This window comes from Borostomias antarcticus (genome assembly GCF_949987555.1).
Source record: "Borostomias antarcticus genome assembly, chromosome: 2".
NCBI lineage: Eukaryota > Metazoa > Chordata > Actinopteri > Stomiiformes > Stomiidae > Borostomias > Borostomias antarcticus.
Window position 1 is genome coordinate 14378227 of NC_140235.1, and position 15285 is coordinate 14393511.

Sequence of the window (15285 nt, forward strand, 5' to 3'; positions counted from 1 at the left end):
GACACTGTTACACCTGCTGCAGCTTCCCAGTGAGGGATTAGGGCTACTCAGTACTACTACTACTACTACTACTACTACTACTACTACTTCTACCCAGTGAGGGATGAGGCCTACTCAATACTCACAGTTGGTGTGTGTAGTTAAGTCCTCTGGATCAGCCCACTCCGTGTCCCATGGTTCCCCTGCAACAGGATGTTGTTAAGTTAAGGGGACAAGCACCATGCAGTCACCTGGAACAGTCCATAGTGTGTCTGTGACTGGGAACAATGTTGTTTTATTGGGTCACACAGGCAAAACAGAACAAAAGTATGACACTGTAAACATGTCCCCAACTGTATCATTCCACACAAGCTCTGAATTGAGGCAAAATATTCCAGGTGAAACAGCTAAACTCCAAAAGATGCTGACCTGCCAGATGGCATGGTTACATGGTTAGGCCTCTTCTCATGTACTCAGATCCTAGATTAATGTATGGAAGGCTATCCAGAAGGCCGACATACTATCATGACGATGTGGGATGAGTTGGTGGTATGTGGATTCCCCTCCTATACTCAAAAACGGATACCATATAGAGAGGCAGTCAAGTTAAGAAGGTAGGGAGTAGGCTTGTCACATTTGTCGGTGTTACCGGTGTTACTTGGTATTCGGCAACGGCGTATTTTTGATTTGAGCTTTGGTGGGGACATAAAATGTGAGCCCGCATAACGAGCCAGGCGAGCAGATTTTATAAAATAAAAAAGCACACAATTGAGCTACAGTCAGATCTGATTATCCTGAAGGCTGATTCTTTAACCTCCAGAACTGATCATGCATTTGGCCCACATGTGCACTTGCTGCATACAAATTGATAAAAAACGAAAGGGTAAAAAAAAAATAAGTATCTTGAAACATTGTCTGGTTTGTTTACTAACTTCAGTAGGCGAGTGAGCCTCATGGTTCAAATCTTGCTGCGTTTGCAATCGTATGCAAGTCGTTGCCGTTAATACGGGATTGTCCCGTATTGAAAAGTAAAATGCACTTGCAATACTGAATCAATACAAGACGCAAGAATTTTCACATATGCTATTTATGTGCACAGAACTGTGGTGTTGATGCAGGCTCTGAGCTTTGTAGCCCCGCAACCAAATTCAACCAGATACCACAGCCAGCCTATCACGCGTTAGCAAGAAACGGCAAGCCAATCCTATGTATGACGTATGACGTCGGCCAAATATCTTGCGATTAAACTAGCTCACGATTCATTCACAACTTCAAACAAGTCATCTAATAAAAAGACAACCGCTTTTTCATTACCAGGCCACTTCATGACAGAATAGCAGGCTAGTGACACATGCCAGTAATGAGCTGTTAACATTTTTTGGCATTTGGTCACCTGAAAATGTGTTTCAGATGTTTGGATAGATCAGGGGAACACTACAATACACAGCAATTCATTAAACCTTTTCTGTAATCCGCAAAGTCTGATTGTTATAATTCCTTCTGTCAATTATATTTAAGGAACCAAGCAGCCGCTGCTGCGGCAGGGCCCTTATTGCTTTTGTTTATATTCTTTCTTTTTCCAAAGCATTTGTGCAGCAAAACCTGTATGCTCAAAACTCATAAAAATAGGCAGGTGGGTTGCACATCCCACACACTAGAGGTCTTCACGGGTCGGGTATACCTGAGGGACCCGAGACCCGACCCGAGACCCGTACGGGTTCGGGTCCACGTTTCCTCGTTTTATTATGGTCAGTCGGGTCCGGGTCGGATCCCATTCTATTACCGTCGGTCCCGGGTCTGTTTATCATTATGTGTAATACCCGAGTGGATCTGAGAAGATCCGTGATCAGCGCAGCGCTGAATCGTTTCTTTTTTTTTATCATTATTTTCTTTTGGCGCGCAGCGCTGAATCTCACGAGAGAAACGCATGCGTGATTGCGAGTTGAGACAGAGCGGGGAAAATAGCAAACAAAGAAAGATGGACACCGTTAGCAGCTTGTCTGATGTTAAACTAAAGTTACAGAATAATGAATATAAAGAGGTCAAACCCACCGGCACCTCTTCTGTCTGGGCCAACTTCATGCATATTGTCAACAAAGAGGAGAAGAAAGTAGGCGCTGTTATAAATAGCGATTGATTTCATATAGCCTAGACTAGTTCTTCACGTTAGGTCTTTCTGTTTTGATCGATTATTTGATTGATTGTATGAGGCTACCATATGTTGTAGGGAGACTACGACCTGATAAACGTTTTTAGCAGTGTGGCATTTTAGTAGCAACTTTAAATAGTCTGTCGGATCCGCCGACCCGACCCGAACTCGGGTCTCTGTCCTACTCCTGCTCTCGGACATTTATCGGATCGGGTCTGTAATGTCTCGGGACAAATTCGGGTCGGTATATATATTTTTTTCAAATGATCGGATCCAGTCGGATCTCGGAACGAATTTATCGGATCCATTCGGGTTCGGGTCCGTCTTTTTGGACCCGAGAAGACCTCTACCACACACTACTCAGGCACATACAATTACACTCATTAACCTCAAGGTGGCACTATAACAATCATGTTTACTTTTTCGCAATTATATTAAGAATGGCTTGGCGCACAGTCAAAATCCTTACATCATCTGCATCATTACTCCAATGGTCTTCTGCACTAAAAATGTAACATTTTGGGACAATTTTCTCAAAAAAACTATTTCGGCGAACTTGTCAGAAACTGTTGGGACAATCGTCCCTAAAATTTGGCAGGATCATCTATGGATTTTGCTGATCTAAAGTTATCAAAGAAATTTCGATACGTTGATCCGGTTTGAGATTACACATTTTTAAGCCTGTGTCGTTAAGTTCAACTTTACATAAATGCTCGTAAATAAATAAAAAAAAATGGCTGAAGCAATGGTAACCAAACTTGGTGCACGTTCGGACACTAGTTCCATAGGGATAGGGACTAGGGATATTCTGCCACTAGAGAGTGCCACAAATGCAAAAAGTTTGTATCTTGTAATCTGCTACATGGATTCGAACTAAATACGGTTCGCACAATCTGGTGTCATTACTCAGTCGATGCATAAACTTTGTTTTTCAGCACCTCCATTGGACTGTGACAAAAGTTTGCCTCACGCAACCTATGGTCAATTCAGAAGTCTGTCAATCTATTTTTTTTTTAAAATATGCAAAATCAGTCAACATCTACATCTCCAAAAGTCTTAATTCATATGCTACCACGAACCAGAACAAAATTCTTTGGATACTACATATCAAGTGTTTAAAACGGCGTTCAGATTGGTCAAACAATGAATACTCATGTTCAATATCTTGCTGTAATTTGTACTACACAACATGAACAGCTTTTAAAAATAAAAAAAGAATTCACCAAAATATTTGACAACCCAAAGCCAGGATGTGTTTTATCTCTAACTGTTATGATTTTAGTTTTAACATGAGAAATAACAAGATTTGTTATATCATTGCCTCAAGTAATGCTGTGTGAAAAGCCGGTGTTCCCGGTGGTGCAATGGTTCACCTTCTCTGGGGATTCAGAGGTTGATGGATCAAATCCCCAGGTTGCCACGTCCCCTTGGGTAGATGCACCCTAATGTTTCTGCCCATCTGTTGTGAACTTGAAAGTTGACATGCCATATCCTGTGCTACTTTGTATATTTTCAAGCTCAATTTTCCAATCTCCTGTAACAAATCTCAAATATCCAATATGTGCAAAATAATACAAAAGGTATACTCAACTTAAGCGAACAGAATTTCATTAAATTCATAATTCATCCTGTCAAAACCTTTAAGGCATGTCCAACTGAGCAAATCAGTTGGACATGCCTAAAAGGTTTTGACAGGATGAATTATGAATTGAATGAAATGAAATTGATTTAACATGTTTTTCAATGATTTTTCAAGGTGCCCACCCACATCCATTGTATGACCTAAACGCAATTATCAGACTTTCTCAAAAATGCTAGTTTTGTCAACGTTTTGATCTGAACCATTGTATATGATCATAAGTAACCTTAAAACAGGGCTAAACAAGCATTTTCCCTTTACTACTCCTTTAAGAGTTAATAAACATGCTAAATTAATTCCTCCTTGTCTACCACCAGTTTATTCTAACCTTTTTAATATGAAATGTTTTACCAAATGATAAACTGACTGCACTTAGCACTTTTATCCAAAGTACTTTACAATGGCCTCTCACACCAATGCCAGCCATCTGCCATGCAAGGTGCCAGCCTGCTCATTAGGACCAATTTGGGGTTCAGTGTCTTGCTCAAGGACACATCCACATGTGGTCAACTTAAAAATACACATTTTATTTTACAATTTCTTGGGCTAGACTAATTTCTTAATTTCAGTTAAGTCATCTGCATCTTTGCTTCACTGGTCTTCTGCTCCTTCTCCAAATACTATTTTTAGCACCTTGGCGCAGAGCGCTTGGACCCTGATCATTGCGGCTTGTAGCTATACTTTTTTTTTTTCACTAACCACAATCAGTGTTTCCCATTATTTACCTAGACTATGGTGGTCCGCCATAGTCTAATTTGTCCTGCCATAGTCTCATAAATCCTGCCATCATCCTGCCATAGTCTCATAAATCACTATTATTATAAATAACTAGAAAATACATTTCCTGGAGAAAATGTGAGGTGGGCTAGTTGCTGAAGCTGGTTGTAACAACTACTGCCAATAATATTATAACTACTAACTATTGTAAATACTGTATACCTACTATAAACACTATTGCCATTACTATTATAACTATAAATATAACTGTTAGCACTACCAATACTACTAAATAAATTTCAATATGAATATAAAAAACTACTGCTTGTAAATAGATTTGACATCTCATGACTCATCGTTTTAATAAACTCAATAGCTCAAAAAAGGTATAGAATTGAATAGAATATTGGTAGTGGAGAAAGAATAAAAGAAAGAATGAAAGAAAGAAAGAAAAAGAACGAAGGAATGAAAGAAAAAGAATAAAAGAATGAAAAAAAGTATGAAAGAAAGAAAGAATGAAAGATAGAATGAATGAATGAAAGAAAGAATGAATGAAAGAAAGAAAGAAGGAAAGAAAGAACGAAAGAAAGTAGGAAAGAAAGAAAGAACATAAAAAGGTGTGTGTACCTTTAAGATACCTTCAAGCTCTCTCATGTGAACTGTCACCATAGCAACCACAGCAGCAGCACAGCTCTACAGCACCAAAGCACAGAACACACAGAATTCGCTGACTCACTCGCCATACATTTCAATGGGGAGCGCAGTTGCCGAACAAATCGTCATAGAGCGAAAACTGTGTGAGTGCCAGCAGTTTACAATTTTTTTTAATATTTTCAAAGCAACAACTGCCACCACTCTAAAAACATAATGATACTGAACATTCCACCAGCAGTTTCAATGGTACAAAAATTACTATTAAAAGTTAAATTACTAAAAAACTATTTTAAAAAAATCAAAAATCTGAATACATCCGTTAAAGAGCTAAAGACGATGAACATTTGAAAGTTTGAATGAAGTTTCTAGCACAAAGTATGAAGAAGTTATAAAGGAGACAAAAACTGGGGAGAACTAGAATAACTAGAAAGTACATTTCCTGGAGAAAATGTTAGGTGGGCTAGCTGCTTCAGCTGTATGTAACAACTACTGCTAGTACTACTATGGACCGGGCAACACACCGGCAAAGGCCATGGCGTGGATAGTAGCGTGGTGGCGAGACTGCGCCCCCTCGGATCACAGTGGGTCGAGGGCAGTGCAGTGACCTCCGGGCAATCTACATGCACCCACCGGCGAAGACCGTGTGTCTCTAGCTCACTCAAAGGCTGAGTTGAGGGGTCCGTGGCGTGGTTAGTGGCGTGATGGCGAGACTCCGCCCCCTCATGTCATAGCAGGTCGAGGACAGTGTACCCCTCTCCAGGCCACCCACCTGCCTTCATCAGTGAAGACTGTGTCTCTACCACACTCAGGGGAGGTGTGTGGTCTGTGGTGTGATGCTACCACTGTAGTCATAAAAGTGCGCCTGTACCTTTAAGAGATCCTTCTCGTGTCCCCAAATTCAAATCTCAACTGACACTCTGAGCAGCCCTTCATTTACTTCAATGTAAAGGCATGCCGGATTCAGACAGCTCTCTTTCAAAAAGTCTAAATGTTACAGCTTAGATATTGACACCGTAGGAATCCTGTAAACTTGCTGAACATTTTCATGTATAATATGTCTGTGTAGCTTAATTACTGTAGGCATGGTGACAAGTTAGAAAAAGGGTAAAAATGCAAAATTAGCAGCTCAAAAGTTGGTTAGTTATGTTTCAATGGGGAGCGCAGTTGCCAAACAAATCGTCATACAGTGAAAACTATAAGTCACACAGCTTAGATACTAACATTGTACGAATCAGCACAGTTGTGTGAACATTTTGATGTATAATATGTGTGTGAGCTTATGTGTGTGAGCTTTCAAAACTGTAGGAGTGCCAGCAGTTTACAAAATGTGTGAATATTTTCAAAGCAACAGCTGCCACCACTCTAAAAACATAATGATACTGAACATTCCACCAGCAGTTTCAATGGCACAAAAATTACTATTAAAAGTTAAATTAATAAAAAACTATTAAAAAAAACAAAACAAATCTGAATACATCCGGGAAACAGCTAAAGACGATGAACATTTTAAAGTTTGAATGAAGTTTCTAGCACAAAGTATGTAGTTAAGGGCCAAAAAACTGAGGAGAAAAATAATAATAGAAAGAAAGAAAGAAAGAAAGAAAGAAAGAAAGAAAGAAAGAAAGAAAGAAAGAAAGAAAGAAAGAAAGAAAGAAAGAAAGAAAGAAAGAAAGAAAGAAAGAAAGAAAGAAAGAAAGAAAGAAAGAAAGAAAGAAAGAAAGAAAGAAAGAAAGAAAGAAAGAAAGAAAGAGTGGGAATATCATAAATTGGGCTAGCTTTTACAAGCTAGATAAGTACAGAAAGTATTTGACTTCTCATAATATAAATAAAAGATCTCGAACTCCGATGTGTTTTGTGCTGTGCAATAGGTTACTTCAAGCAAGAGAAGAAATATTTTGAGGACTCGTCGTTTGAGGTAACTTTAGTTACAGTATCCACTGTAGTTGTTCACTAGTTCCAACATAACTATGTAACATTATATCTAGCTAGCTAATGTTCCAGGCTTGCTAGACTAGACTATCAGCAGTGACACTGACAACTAGCATTAGCTAGCTAGTCTAACGAAGAAGCGCTATATAAGTGCAGTCCATTTACCATTTATTTTCATTCATTTGGCTAATTGTAGTTAACCTTCATTTTCAGGTCAAGTCAGACCTTTGCAACAGGTTGCAGGGAGAGCACCTGGCTGCCTGCCTGAGGATCTCCATCAATGGGCCGAGCCCAGAGGAAGTCAACTATAGAAGGGCAATAGAACTTTTCTTTTCAAAGCTCTGGAAAATCCAATGCTCAGATTCAGGGTGAAAAGTTGGCAAATAAGGGGCCATTCTCACACACACACACACTCACTCACTCACTCACTCACTCACTCACTCACTCACTCACTCACTCTTCTCTCCTGCTTTCATTCATTGCTCACATGTCAACCCTGTCCTCTTTCTTTATGACTGCTGTATGGGACTCTCCCTTAGACTGTGACTACAGTTACTTGTGATACTGGAAATTGAATCTTTTAGAGAGGTAGATTTTTATTTGTTATCTTTGTCTTTGTAAATACAGTGTGTGTATATAGCAGGGTTTTTTCATGCAGAGTGAAAATGCATGTAAATAGCTCAAGGTCAGATTCCGAACATTATAGTCCTGTCTCGTTTACCATGCTTTGTCATCTTTGCCAATGTCATCCCCCTGCTGTGCTCTCCAAGTGCACCAGATTGAAGGATTTAAATTTAAAATGTTCCAAAATGCCCCCGGACTCCCCTAGAGGGTTGGAGGCCCACCCCCCATAGTTTCACAAAATCCTGTGGGAAACTGCACAATGACATGGAAGCCTGCCAAGAATTAAAACCTGTTGCCGCTATACTTTTTGAAAAACCTTCTTACAGTATATCGATCACCTATCTAGGCTAGCGGTGCGCACTCTTTCTCCCTCTCTCTCACTTGCAGAAAATGTGCACTTGTCAACTAGCCAAGTAGTGTGAAGGCTAGATCTACTGCTTGAATGACACATCCTGTTATTTTGTGCAAGAATGTTGTGCGTTGACACTGGGGCTGACATCTTTTCTGGTGGAAACCCTATTGGGTTTTGAGCAATATACCTCCGCAATCAACCTCATACAATGCCTGGTTGTCAAGCAAATTCAGATACAAACAGACATGCACACAGGAGCTGGGTGCATCAGCTGGGAACCATTGACTGACCTACATATCAATTAATACCATTATTTGTCTGGCAGTAATTTCTAAAGTCTAAAGTCAATCTTATTAGTCACATGCTACAGTACATCATACAAGTACAAAGACCAGTGAAATATTTTCCCGTCAGCTCCTAGATTGTGCACACACTAAGCAATGTAGGGAGGTGAAAAAAAAAGATTTGTAACAGTGCAATATATCACTAAATACAAGATACAAATTTATGCATGGAAGGAATGGGAATGTGTTGGGGGGTACAGATAAGTCAATAGGCACGTGTACATATGGGTCTGGTGGAAGTGTATAAATTACATTTTAAATAAATGTATATAGATATGTTGTGATATGTAGCCTAAGCTATGTTTACTTGCAGAATGTGGATATGTATATTCTACTGAGTAAATATATTGAATTAGGCCTATTTCCTTATAATAGAGCCTACATCTCCAAAATCAAAATTCTGACAAGCGATGAGGGGATAGGCTGTTAGTTGATTCAGCTCTGAGGTGATTGGTAAACATACGACAATCATGTGTCAATCATATCAACACAAAACAGGCAGCCACTTTTTACAAACGCACACATCCTAACCTATACACACACCTTATTTTGGTACGAGCCACTGACCTCTCTCACTCTCACAAACACACACACTAGGGCTGTCAAATAAATACTCGAACTTCAACTAGTCGTCGACTTTTGGGAAAAAAATTACAATATATCTTCAAAATGTCCGATTAGGCTACTGCAAAGCATTCCACGTCACACAGCCTCCCGAGTCCTGCCCATCTTAAATGATGTCAAAACACATTACATTAGTCAATCTTTTCAACATGGACAGAAATCAGCAAAACTACTCTATCTGTAGTATCTATTTATTTAGGTGGCGGGGAAATACGTTACTTCCTTAAAATCCGAGCGCGTCTTCTCGGCAGCTGGCAGGCATTGTAAACAAGCACTGAATACAATCAAGTTGACCAGCACTGTAAGCTATTCCTCGTTTTGTTTTCAGTTGGCTAGGATATAGGCCTGATTAAAGGACCGTTTGCACTAAATGTCACCCATGTTGACTGGGTATTAGGGCTGGGAGTCCGAACTTCGGGATTCGAATATAATTCGAATATTGACAGAAATACTGGTATTCGAACGAATATTAGGCAGCCCTTAATATTCGAACCTGTAAGTTTTGTAAATGTGTTGGCTAGCAAACGTTGCTTTTGATTCAGATTCAGAGGGTTTTTCACGCCTGGTGAAGTTGCAATCGCGAGCTCATTAGCAAGGCTATTGGACCTGTAGGAGGTGACGTTAGTTAGCACTTAGTTAGCAGAACAATGGCCTCGCCAACGCCCACAATCACGCTGGAGGAGATCGAAATCTATACCCCTAGACTGGGTTGCACCAGTTTGTCTAAACCCAAGCATTTAGTCACGCCTAAACATTGACTAAACTCTTAGTTGCTACTAGTTAGTCGCATATTAGTTGGTATCTTATTTCGGTTGCACCACGGCAATTTAGGCGTTGTCTTAACTACTAACTAGTTACTAAAAAATAGTCGTTGTATGACTGTGACGGCAGGATCCAAATAGCCAATCGGCAAGTAAAAATGTAAACAAGGAGGTTGATCGCCCTTACCCAGCCCTTACCAAGGAGCTTGGGCCGTGTCCGAATGTCCATATACTATATAGTACATACTGCAACTCGCCTACTACATACGATTTAGTACATACCTGTACTACTCCACGAAAACATGTTTAGTATGCGAGATAAATGTAGCATGCTTCACGAGTCATCCAGTGAAAGCGACGGGCTCCGGCTCGCATATGCGATTCATGTTAAACTTACAACAATATTGAGCTAGCCAGGCATTTGAGTTGGTCATCCAACACAGGCTCGATCCTCACCTTTCTGTATAATCCCAACTGTGAAATGGATGTGATAATAGTCCACAAAATATTCTTCCTTTGCCTCGTTTAGCACCAGCTGCAACACTCTCCTCCAAATTCATTATCTCCGTTAGCAAGGCTAACGTTGCACTCGGTAGCTTGTGCTTATTATTATTATTGGAGTTGGTGCTTGTGCAGTGGAGGGGTTCTTTTGGGGGAGTTAGCCGTTGGATTGTTATGCTTAAATTATCCTAGCCAGCTAGTTCCCAAGCTTGTTTGATAACCTTTGATTCAGACATACCTAGGCTGCCTGGTACAGTCCACTGACCAGTTGCTGGTTAACTATGAGGATCCCAGCCGACCGTTGCATCCCCCCAACCCGCAACGGAGGGTTATCAACTCGGCTGGGACTCCCCCTCTCATCGCTAACCAGCAACTGAGACCATTGAGCTAAAGGTGGTTAGCTAGCTCGATCGTGAAATTACTCAAACTTATTAAATATGACACCAATAAGCACACCGGTGCCAATAGTTAGCTTAATCTTGATATAACTAAGACATCTGCTAAAAAAAATAATTTTTCCACCGACAGATTTAGCTACAATGTTTCAGCCCACCTCCGTCCTAATAGCAGAGTTGAAGACGTTACTTCCTCGCACTAGTCATCACTTACACCACCTCCCAGGGTGGTGTACATATTTAGTTGTAGGAACTAGTCGTGAGTGGTGCAACCCATTTAAATTTAGTAGTGACCAAATCTCGAGTTAGTCACCACTTAGGTTATAGGCCTAGTCACCACTTAGTAATGACTGGTGCAACCGGCTCCTGGTTGACGAGGGTTGTTGAGTCTTACATACTGCAGCCAGATAGCCCATAATGGCAAGTTCTGATTTAGCCTAGGCTACATGTTTGATTAATGGGATATACATCCTACTACCTTTATTTATATTTTATTTGTCTTTCAGTACCTAGCCTGACTGGCTTATTTTTATTTATTTTTGTCAAACAGTGAAAACCTACTGTTCAAGCCAGGGTCTGACATAAATTAAAAGAACGGTTGTTGACAAAGACTTGTATTTGCTTCTGAAAACATCATTGCTTATCGATATTGCCTATGATACAATGCCCACTAGTGGACAGAATGTGCACAACTTTATTTTAATACCTAGGTAGGTCTTTCTGTAAGAATTTAATGGTAAAAATATTATTAATAATAATTCGAATATATTCGAATATTATTATTAATAAATAAACGAACTTCGAATATGATTTTGGGGCAAAAGTCCCAGCCCTACTGGGTATTAACTGGGTACTTCCCTTTTTTCTCTAAAAAGGCAAGTACTGATACAATATCTAGAGTTCATTACTATGATCATTAATATGATCTTTAGAAACATCTTTAGAAAGTAAATAAAGCTTCCCCACTTGCCCCAGCACGCATGCACAGAGCAGTGCGCAGACTGGCTATTCTCCGTCTGTAGGCTACACTCGCGGCTCACATTCTCTATGCTACGATCGGCTTCCATCATATTCTAAGTCATCTTCTATATCCTCAAAATCTGATATTCAGCCATATTGCACACAATATTCCAGGCACCAACAAGCCGATCGTAGCGTAGAGAATGTGCCCCGCGAGTGTAGCCTATAGACGGAGAATAGCCAGTCTGCGCACTGCTCTGTGCATGCGCAGACAAACACTAACTAGAGCGGGCTCCAGAGGTGACTGTTACATCCCACTCAGAAAAAGTGCATTTTGACAGTCAGTGTTTTCATATCGATCTTTGCAGACCTGGAACATGATACCAAACGTTATACAGGAACTACCAACCTTAGCTAAAACCCAAGCTAAAAATCTGGCTACTAGAAAATCAAAACTGCTCACATAATCTATCTTAATTCTCTGAATGTGCTGTCTGTATTTTATGTGTACGAGTTTATTATTGTGTAGAGTGAGTTTCAGGTCAGGTAGGCTACTCTGCTGTCTCATGTACTGTGGATGGGTGATTGTGATGACTTATGTGGGATCCACTTGATATGTTTGTTTTTTTCCTTTGTTTATTCTTTGTTGCCATCAACCTGCCAAGGGACAACAGATGAAAATTAGCCTGGTGGCTAAATCTGCCATATTTACATTATGATTTTACATGTTCATTAATATGCACTGTCCCTATTTTAAATAAATAAAAAATATGTTAAAAAAAAACAAAAAAAACCTTAGTTGAATACTTGGATCCTAACACAGACGGATACAAAAGCTCCGTTGGTGCTTGTTCATGACAATAGGCGGCGAGCACCTTCTTCTGGTTAGAAGTGGTTCCATTGTATGAATCATTTTCTATGCAAAATTATATAATACCCAATTGCCTAATCAAATATATTCGATTTTCGAAATATATTTAAGAGAGAAATTTGAATATAATTTCTGAGTTCAGTTGACAGCCGTAACACACACACACACACAGCACTCGGTGGGGGTGTTAACTGCACAAACACAGATACACACACACTACACATCATTCGCCACAGCTGTTTCCTTGCAAAAGGTCATCATGAGATGGAGAGGGAAACGGGGATGAAAAATAATCATTCTATGGGAACAGCCAGCTAAAAGCCCAGCTCAAGTGACAGCTTCCTGTAACTAATTCCCCCACAGTGTGGCAACCACAGCTGACAGGACTACTGTCAATGGGAGGCTGGATCCCAGGACGGTACAACAGTCCTGAAACACAACAGCCCAAATTGCATGGAAGAGCTCTCTCAGCAGATGAAACAAATAATGGCTGGAGTGGGATTTTTTTCTCTGTCAAATTTAGGCTTATGTCTAGGAACCCAGGGTTCCTGTAGAGCTGGCTGTGTTGTGATGCAAAGAGTAGACCCCCACGTTACAGCCTACTGTCACTTAACATTCCAGTGTGTTACTGCATTATTCAAGTGTAGTCTGAAAGAACACGGAATAAGCCACTGGTATACATTGTACCAGGCTAGGGTCAGGACAGAGGCTGGGGCTGGCCTATCCCTACTTTTCTATCCTATCCCAGTGTATGGCTGAAAACTATGACTGAATACTTGAGCCATCCAGTAGGCTACTGTGTTTAAAATCACCCAAAAAAAGAACCATCAAAATATTTAATGAGCAAGTTACTCTTTCCTTTGCAAAACAACATCCATGGGTAACACAGTAGGGGCAATAGCCTTTTTGTAGAGTTCCTCAAACCTTTTGGTGTTAGGGCCAAACGTTTCAAAGGTTTCAGCTATCTAGTTGTTGGCTAGATAATGGCGAGACAAACAAGTTGGCTAGCTACGTATTATGTGGTTTAAAGGCAAGCTAGCCAAATTGATGCATGTTGAGTATCGATGTTACAACTTTTACTGATAGCTAGGGCAGAATTTAGCTAGCTATAGCTAACAGTTAGGTAGTCTTTGTCTATTCTAACGTTAGCTTAATTAACGATACACATAGCTAGCTGCCCAAGCAAGGTTACCTAGATTTAGTCAGAGCAAGTCAATACACGAAAATTATTATCTAGCAGTTTCTATAGAAATCATACGATAACGTCTGCCAAACAGGCAGCAGGGGCCCACACCAAGGAGGCTAATGCTAACGGCCCACACATAGCACCAGCCTGGCTACGTTAGCTACGTTATTTATAGTGCTAGTTAGGGTTATTTTAGCGTTTTCATCTGATCGGTGTCAGCAATCTTTAAAAAAAAAAAAATAATAATAATAATCTGGCAGTCCTAGCAACACGATTTTTCACCTGAGGACAGATGTATCATCCATCCTGTAAGACTTAAGGAAAGAAGCCCTAGATAGCTAGCCAACAGTAGCAAGCTAAAGCTTCGTATAGGCTCAGATTATTCCCTGGAAGTCTCTCTAGAAAGATAACCGCCCTGTGTTTACAACAGCGCTAGCTAGCATGTTTACAGTAGCACTAGCTAGCATGCTTACGCAAGCACTCATTAGCATGTTTACACTAGCACTAGCTAGCTAGCATGTTTACAGCAGCACTCGCTAGCATGTTTTCACTAGCATTAACGATAGCTAGATAGCATAGAGATTTAGCCACTCAAGAGCTGGAGAATTACAATTATGTAGTTTGGTTGTGTGCTGAAGAGCTTTCGCTTGCTAACTTAGTCAGCGAGCAAGGCAACTTAACAGGTTACCAGGTAGTTGATGCAAAAGTATTTCTTAACTGAACTCAAGTTGGCTTGCTTGTTTACCTAGCACTAAATCTCGAAACTCATGCTCCCCTTTGGTTGGGGTCACATCTAGAGAAATTAGCTACTAGCTACTAAGTTAGCTGTAGGCTACTGCAGGGCTGGCTAGCAAATTACCGGTATACCGGTAGTAATAGAAGCGATCGGTTCCAGCAAATAGACTGAGGCTGTACGTGAGCTAGTAGCTAGAATTCAAGGCCAGGTAGCATCTGAGTTGGCTAAACCCGTCTGTCTATGTTAGATAGCTAACAATAGTAGCCAACAAGAAGATATGTTGCCAATTAGATGTTTTACCGTGCCGTTTTAAGCTCCACACCACCAGAGATCTCAAGTCCCCCTGTCCGACTCCCTTCGGTCGCTCGGTTAATGCCAGTCTGAGTCGGTCGCTCGGTTAATGCCAGTCTTTCGTAGCTCAGGACGAGCGTGCGTTCAGATCTCTCTCTCTCTCTCTCTCTCTCTCTCTCTCTCTCTCTCTCTCTCTCTCTCTCTCTCTCTCTCTCTCTCTCTCTCTCTCTCTCTCTCTCTCTCTCTCTCTCTCTCTCTCTCTCTCTCTCTCTCTCTCTCTCTCTCTCTCTCTCTCTCTCTTCTCTCTCTCTCTCTCTCTCTCTCTCTCTCTCTCAGCTCAGGACGAGCGTTCAGATCTCTCTCTCTCTCGTTGCCAGCAGGTTCTCATTGATACCGCAGCAGAAACACATGCGGACAACCAGCGCCTCTCCATGGACCTAGGCTACTATTAATCCATAGGCCATGCCAGATTCCAGTACCACTCCAGGTACCAAAACTAACTGGAGATTATATTTTTGTATGATAGCCATTCCTGAGTGGCAGCTGTGTCACAGTATGCACTCCCTATTGCAT

At 40.7% G+C, this 15285-nt stretch overlaps 1 protein-coding gene across 2 annotated transcripts in view; it reads right to left on the bottom strand.

Annotated features, from left to right (window-relative positions):
• The window catches only part of wwp1 (WW domain containing E3 ubiquitin protein ligase 1), a 70473-nt gene extending 55600 nt beyond the window's left edge, over positions 1-14873 (bottom strand). For both annotated transcript variants that reach the window (XM_084459035.1, XM_084459034.1), the window contains exons 1-2: positions 14722-14873; positions 126-182 (exon numbers count right to left, since the gene is read on the bottom strand). The gene's annotated coding sequence lies outside the window, so the exon portion shown is untranslated. The remainder of the gene's footprint in view (positions 1-125; positions 183-14721) is intronic.
• Between the last annotated feature and the right edge of the window lie 412 nt (positions 14874-15285).